This window comes from Corvus brachyrhynchos, unplaced genomic scaffold, assembly GCF_000691975.1.
Source record: "Corvus brachyrhynchos isolate BGI_N302 unplaced genomic scaffold, ASM69197v1 scaffold12, whole genome shotgun sequence".
Classification (NCBI taxonomy): Eukaryota; Metazoa; Chordata; class Aves; order Passeriformes; family Corvidae; genus Corvus; species Corvus brachyrhynchos.
This window is the reverse complement of record NW_008237885.1, coordinates 7,639,247-7,647,354: the sequence shown is the minus strand read 5'-3', so window position 1 is coordinate 7,647,354 and position 8,108 is coordinate 7,639,247.

Below are 8,108 nucleotides of genomic sequence, written 5' to 3'. Positions count from 1 at the left end.
GCCTCTTCCTTTCTTTTTTTTCCCCTCAGAAATACAATTATTTTTGGTGTTGTTTTTCTGTTTCGTTTTTTTTTTTTTTTTTTATCTCTCTCTGTTGAGTAAATCAGTTTTATGACATTGTAGTCTCAATAAAAAGATGTGTCAGTATTCATGTTCTTTCTGGAAAGGGTGGTTTAGTCAGTACTGAAGATAAATAAAGACATTTATGTAACATTTATGCTACTTTCCCTGGAAAAACTGCACTTCAGAATTTAATTTTCTTTTTTATTTTCCCATTATAAAAATACATGTTAGGCTATGAGTATTTCCACTGACATTCCTGTGGCTCCAGCACTTTCTTTCTATAAGCAAGGTAACTCCATGGCTTAAATTTAATATACTTTTTACAATTGTACACTTGTTTTTGTATGTTTGATGCCACATTAATGGGTAACAGTGCAGTTCCTTGTACTGAAGAAGTTGGTATAAATGACCCATTCCAAGCACCTACGGGACTGAACTTTTCTACTAAAAGGTTAAAGTAGGAATAAGTCCTCAAAAATTTCATTTTTCCATTGCCTGATTGAGACAGTAGTAATAGTTGCAGAGTAGAGCCTTGATATTGGGAAATATTGAGCTATGTAATAACGTACCATAATCCACATTTTCAAAATAAATAAGTTGCCCAGAGCACACAGAGGGACATTATCTGAGCTGAACATTAGAAATCAAGTCTTTCAACAATTCTATGAAAAGCAAGTAGTGAAAGTCGATTATTCTCAAAACTGATATCTCATTCAATGAACTACAAGGATCTCCTTAAATTAAAGAAATACGGATAAAATACAGATAACTTTTTTTTCTGTCTTCTTTTTTTTGTGATATATATGCCCCATCAAGCCTTGTGTAAAAATCAACACCATGCTAACTGAGCTGTTTTGCTTCTCTATTTTAGACAGTTTTAGGTTTAAAACATCCCCATTTCAACAAAAGGACCAAATTAGTTTTTGGGCAAATAAAAGTTTGTTTCAACATATGTAGATGGAAACTGGCATCTCCTCTCCCACTGTAATTTGTGCACACCATGTTTTGTGTTGTCAGTATTTCTTTGGTCAATAGTTTTGTTTCTATATCTAAGTGGAAGCCTTGCACATATGTGCCAATGCTTACACACTTGCATAGCATGCCCGTGTGTTCATGTGTGTATTCTTAAACTGAGCATATGTGCGTGATTGGATGTGGGCTGAACCCGATGCCACCAGTTTTAGAAACGTCCATTAGCCTTTGATACACTTTGGCTACATTGCTTCATAAAGTACAAACAAAATTTAACATCTTTTTGAAGCCATCTTGCTGAGAGCCAGTCCCTCCACTGCTGACAGTAGTTATTTGACCTTGTTTTTTGATTATGCTGGAATTCTATTAAGGAGCAATCTGCAGGCAACCATTCTAGTCTGTTCACTTGAATGCAATTTATTTAGAACTTTCCTGCATGCTTTGTCCATCATTTAATCTCAGTTTCTAAGGGAATTAATCTTGAGTTTCTTAGCTTCTAAATGATTAAAGTAAACACAGGCAAGAGTGAAAAGGGAGAAGAAAGAACCATAGGAAATCTTTCTTCCCTTTTATTCTTTAGGGAAAGGTACATTCAGTGCAATGAATAAAACTATCTTTCATGTGGAAATACTGCTTTAGCAGCAATGCAGAGTACTTTATTTATGAAGATGAGTAAGCTAATGCTCATTAAAACGAAGTATAATGAAGCATGGAGGGTTTTTTTTTAAGTCCTAGAATTTTATAAAGATATCTGGGATTTGAAATATGATGAAAAATAAAGTACAACACAAAATGAGGAGAAGCTTTCATTACCAGAACAACCTAAAAAAATAACGAAATACTTAAAATTAGTTTATAGGTTGAGATACTAGAAGAGTATCCCTACTTCCCAAATGCAAAAAGTGATATTGATCAGTAAAATAATTAGGGCTAAGATATATTCTCTAGAAAATTGGTGTGAATGAAGTAGTGGGAAATAACAAAAAAGAAGAAGAAAATGCAGGAAAGAAACAAATTGGGGACATGGAGCTACACCAGCCTTCCCTCCACTGGGCTACTGAACTCAGCAATCCCCTACAAAACCAGACGCACATTTACAGTCTATTTTCTTATAAGTTCTTATGTCTGTTTTTTTGTAAAATGCATGATTGCTGAGAAAATCTATCATCAGACTTGAAATGGGAATATGTAAAGGTGCCTATGGTACTTTTGAATGCTGTTGTACAGACAGCCACTTTCCACAAAGAGGCCTAATATAGCAGATTTTTCTATTTATGTTATAGTGGAATTTTTCTTGTTTGTTTGTTATTAAGCTTCAGTTACTCTTCCTCACATTTTGCAGCACAGCATTTAATTTTACTTCATGTTCATTAGCCCATTCTTTAAGGTGAATTCATACTTTCTAGCCAGTCATCTGATTTTCTTTGATGCATTAGATTTTCTTCAGCTTTATGTCACAAATAAATTTCCTTCGCACACTCCCCCCCCAAAAAAATTTATGAAATTTTTAAGCAGAATCAGTCTTGGGGCTGATCTTACCTCTAATAGCCTGGGTCTGAAGCATACTCTTCATCTCAAAAACTACTTGCATCACATAATTCTTGCTCCTATTCTCACCTTCTCCCAAATAGCTAATGTGATATCCTGTGTTTTACTACACAAAATGATTTAATAAAACCAGGTCAGCAACTTTTTTGTTCCCATTTTCTGTAAAATTTCTTATCAAGAAAACCATCAAACTTAAGAGTTATATACTTGCAGTAAATCCAAGTGCATTGTTAACATTTCCCCTTTGTGGTGTAGATATTATGGAACACCAGGCCGTACACTCATTTTGAATTGGAGAACTGGATGTTGCAGCCCAGAGTGGAAGAAAATCAGTTTGATTTTAGAATAAGACATAGATCAGTTAGTGAAGTGATTTAATTAATTAAAATAGCACATGTTAAAGAAAATACTGAGAAGGCAACACAATCTAACATATATGTTTTAATTAAAATACTACATAAAATTTTGGTGAAATCAAAGAAAATAGAATAGCTTAATTATGAACATTATTTATATAACCGTCTCTTACACAAGTTGTGGCAAGTGAATAGAAAGAGTAACGTGTAAAACTAAGCATCAGTAGAGCAAAGTATAAGGAGATGGAGACACTGAGGATGAAATGTTCATTTTGCTAAATTAATTATACTTCGTGATGAGCAATCTTTCTCCTATCCAAGAAAATACTTCACACATCAAAAGCAAGTCAGAAGCAATCCATCGTCCTGTGAGTAACATAATGCATTAATGTATTCTGCTGGAAAACATCCCAGGGTCCTCAAAAACTCTGAGTGCTGAAGTAAAGGATATTAATGGCAAAACAAAATGTTATACAGGCTCATGCTCACAGCCTGACTGTGTGGCTGACATGGAATCTATTTTTATTTTTTCCATACAGACACACAATTATATCCTCTGCTAAGCTGTGTATCCTGACAGATCATTAAGAAGATAAACCATGGCAAACAATTTTGATGAAATATTTTTTATTGTCTATGAAGGGATAACAGCTTTGACAAATAAAATAAAAAAACAAACAGCAAAGAAAAATCAAGTGAAGCAGTTTAAATACTTCTAAAAGTGGTTAATTGCCATAAAACCAGAATAAAATTATTTAGGCCATGTGTAAACCTGATATAAAGGAATGCAGTCTTGAATGCATTAACATATTTGTGGTTTACTACTAGTTTTCAATTTAATCTAATTCCTTTTCCAATTTATTAAATGCTATTGAAATACCAGTCATTTAACAAATATTCTGTAAGTCTCAACATGTTAGGGCATGGATGTTTGACTTTGATAGCCCTGGCTATTCCATTATGGGCTTTGGTTATAATAATTTAAATAAATGGAACAATGTTATAAAAACAACATAATATCTTTGAAAGGCACCTTTAGGTCTAGCACACTGCCAGCACTCTTTGTTAGTGTCAGAAACAGATTCAATTAACAGAGTATGATGAAAAATAAAAGTATTTTTATTAAAAATTGCTTTAAGAACCTAAGAATAAATATCCTTAAACTTTGGATGGTGGATGTTTGCCATGACTTCAGCTGTCTTAGAATCTGGGGGTTATAATTCAATTGCCCACACATAGGCACGTCTAAGCATTTGAGTTTGCTAGGTATCCTCACATCCACCTGTGCCTTCAGGAAAAACCCCATGAACTATCATTATGTTCTCTTTCATATGCCCACAAGAATATCTCAAACACTCTACAGCACCCCAGTTCAAATACACTTTAGGTGTGGATAACAGAAATATGTTCTGAGTTCTACTTTTGTTCTAATCATCCTAGACTTCAGCAGGAGAAATAAAGGCTCTGCATGGAAATAAATATAATTTTGATCTAAAACCATATAAATTTCCTCAGGAGATTGCCAATCTATCTATTGCCTGTAAAATAAGCCTAGGTCAGTTGTGGCCAAAAATGAACCTAACACTGAATATTTGAATGACTAAGGTCAAGGAAGAGGAGTCCTGCCTCCCCCAAGAGTCTACATTAACTCTGAAGGTAGAACTTACTTTCTAGGTCCTTTAAGTCTTGCAACACTGAGGAGGACTACATTAGCCTACATTCACATAACAAATCATAAAAGCACAATGATGTAAGAAGAGTCTATGTGTTTTCACATCTGCAATAGGATTTTTTTGTATTAGTTCCTTTAAAGTTCATACAGCTTGTATCAGCTGTTTTCTTTCTAGTACTTTAGAAAGACTTGTCTTAAAGGTCAATACCACAGAAAACTATTTTGTATTGCTCAAGGGAAACTGTAAGTAATCTCAGAAGTTCATAGGACAAACAACTGAAGAATATTCCTGAATTCAGTTAAAATTTTACAGTGTATAGTTTCTCAGTGAAACACAGTAAATTGCCATAACTAATTAATCAGAAGGTTTTCTTTAGGCTGTTCAAACTTGCACCAGAAATACGTATTTGACTGTCATATTGTATATATTAATATTTTACCTACATAGTATTAGAGTGGATTTAGCCACATTCATCAAAAACGCTACATTGAAATGTTGGCAGTTTGAATCTGCTCATAACTGTAACATATTTGATTAGCCTCCTTATATATAGGTTAAAAACTAAGGGAAAAATCCATTTCAATATAATTTAGTCATTATGAAGGACCATCAAAGGTTTGTGATATTCTACTACTGTCCTATTATTTATAAGGCCTTAGTGCTAAACCCGGTCTGTGGAACCAAGGAACCCAGACCTCTGAGAAATTACTGCCACATGCAGGTGGAGCTAAGAAAATAAGAGGTGCGGTGGAGGGCAGAAACCATTAAGACTTCTAAGAGTTCTAAGACTCGGTAGTAAAGGAGATGATGAAAGTGCAGCTTAGTAAGACCAGCACAAACAACACAGAAGGACCCAGTGAACCTTACAGTGGAGAACTATGAAATGATTCTATTGAATTGGTATTAAACACCATCAGTGTAATCCTATCTCCATGAATATTTGGGTGTATTTATTCTGTACAATGAGATATAGACTATATTATGTTTTTTATGATCTAGAATGACTAAAATTTACAGCTGTCTCCTATACACAACATGGGACTGTAATATTTTGGGAACAGAAATAGTCAACTGGGTTCATACATTTTGCTCATGCAAATATTGCTTCAGGACTGACCTAGTTGTGAATCTCAGTGTTCACCTAAAATTCCATCAGCTCAGTGGGTTCTAGGCTTATGCACATATATGTAGGAAAATATGTGCTATGTATACGTTTAAATCACACAATAGATATAATCTGATATAATGAAATATTTCCATAATCTTGTAACAGAAAGATGCACATACGACATTTTCAACATTATTAATGATGAAATTTGCATGTTCATTTTTGCAACAGAAAAGTGCAAAGTTCTGCACCTCGGAGAGAGTGACCATCTGCCTGAGAACAGCATGAGAACAAAATGGCTGAAAAATAGTTTAGCTGAAAAGGACCTCAGTGTTACTGCAGACACCAAGCCAAGAGTAAGCCCAAAGTGTGACTTTCACTGCAGATTCATTGCATAGTGGGCTACATTAGGAGAAGAACCAAGAAGTTGAGTGAAATTATTATCTCAGTATCATTATCTCATCTTGGTTTGGAGTAGGTTACATTTGAAATGCTGGGCCCAGTTCTATTTTACTTGGCCCCACAGCAAAAATGCCTCAAAAAAAAATATTGAGCAATTGAGCAGGTCCCAGTGGACAACTACCAAGATGGTGAGAGAACTAGAGCATGACCTGTAAAGGAGGTCAAACTGAGGGAACTGGATTGATCTAGTCTGGTGGAGAGGAGACTAATGATCTAATAATTATTTGGAGGGGAGTTAAAAAGAAAGCAGATTCAAATGCTTCCCAGTAGTTGCAGATGGGGTAGCAGAGTTGTTTTGAGGGAGAGATTAGACATCAGGAAAAACCTTTTAACTTGGCAGGAAGTTCACCACTGTAAAATATTTTCCTGAGGGGATGCATGAAAAACCATGTCTATGGATTTTTCATGCTTCAAATCTGACTGATCTGGCTTTGTCTTGATGATAATCCTGTTTTGAGAAGGATAATGGACAAGGCATCTCTAGAACCTGCTTCAAGTACGCATTTCTGGTTTTCTGTCTTGCACAGATGATAAACTCTGAGGACAGCACGGCCCTATTACTTGAATTCATTAGATTTTAAACTGTATTTTATTATTTCACTATTTTAAAATAATTTTCTCAGGATAGGAGCAACATTAAGGAACTTTTTTTATATATTCTTATTTTTCAATTACAAATAACATTATTCTGTTTCTTTACTTAGCATTAGGTAAAGCTGAGGAGAAATATTTGGGAGGTTGGTTTTTCTCGGTCCGTCCGCGCTTTTAAAGCTTAGTTTTAAAATGGAATAGTTCATCCAAACAGAATGAATGCACACAACATCAATATTTAATGCTTACAAATAGAAGTAGCCTAGTCATCTCTTTTAACACTCAACTTTATCACAGAGTTACCACATATATGACTGCTTTGCTCATGACTTTTTAAGTGACACAAATATCCTCCTTTGATCCATCACTTCTTAACCTAACTTCCGATCTATAAATGCATGTTTGTATAAGTAATTTTCGTTATTGTGAAGAAAGAAATCATAGCAGCATCTCCTTTGGAAGCACTTTATCCTTTGATTATGTTTCTACGTATTAATTTGGAATAGCCTAAATCTAATAGCTTTGTTATATGTATTGACTCATGCTCTCTGCTAGGGTCAAGAAGTGCAGTGGAAAAATAGACTAAAGTGTGGCTTCACTCAAAAATGCTAAATTTTAGTCTGTACATATAATTCAATAAGATTTTTATTTTATTTTAACCAAAAAATGCTTTATAACAAATATGGAAAAAGATGAATGAATGAGTGCATTGAACATGAAGAACCTTGGATGCATAACTGAGGGTCATATAGTCCCTTCAAATATTAATTCATCTGTTATGAACCATCTGGTTTTCTTATCTTAAATTAAAAAAAAAAATCAATTTAGCCAGCTATCAGTCATCTGAATTCTCAATATATCAAATCCAGCTACAGACTAAGTCCTCTTGTTTGATATTTATGAATTGCACTTCAAAACATAGGCTTCCATTTTAGTCATCTACAACATAGCTAATAAATATGCAGGGATTAAAAACATACTAACACAAAAGTATAACTGGAGTGATACACTTATTTAGATTTAGAGGTAAAGATCCCAAGGCAAAAGTCTAATTTTTACCTTTCTCATTTAAATTATTATTGAGTTCAAATTCAAACCTTTCCAGAAAATGGGAAACAAACAAAAACTGCCAAGTCAGAATAAATCCTTAGGCAAAATTTTATTGACACAAAAAGATGACTTGAAATTTCAGACAACTCACAGGAAAGGAAGGACATTAAGCTTCTGAGAATTTCAGAGGGAACATGAAGTCCTGACACCATCTTTTTAATGGAAAATTTCATATGTAGTTCAGTCACACAACTTGAAAAGCTATCTAATCTGGATCAGGAATGC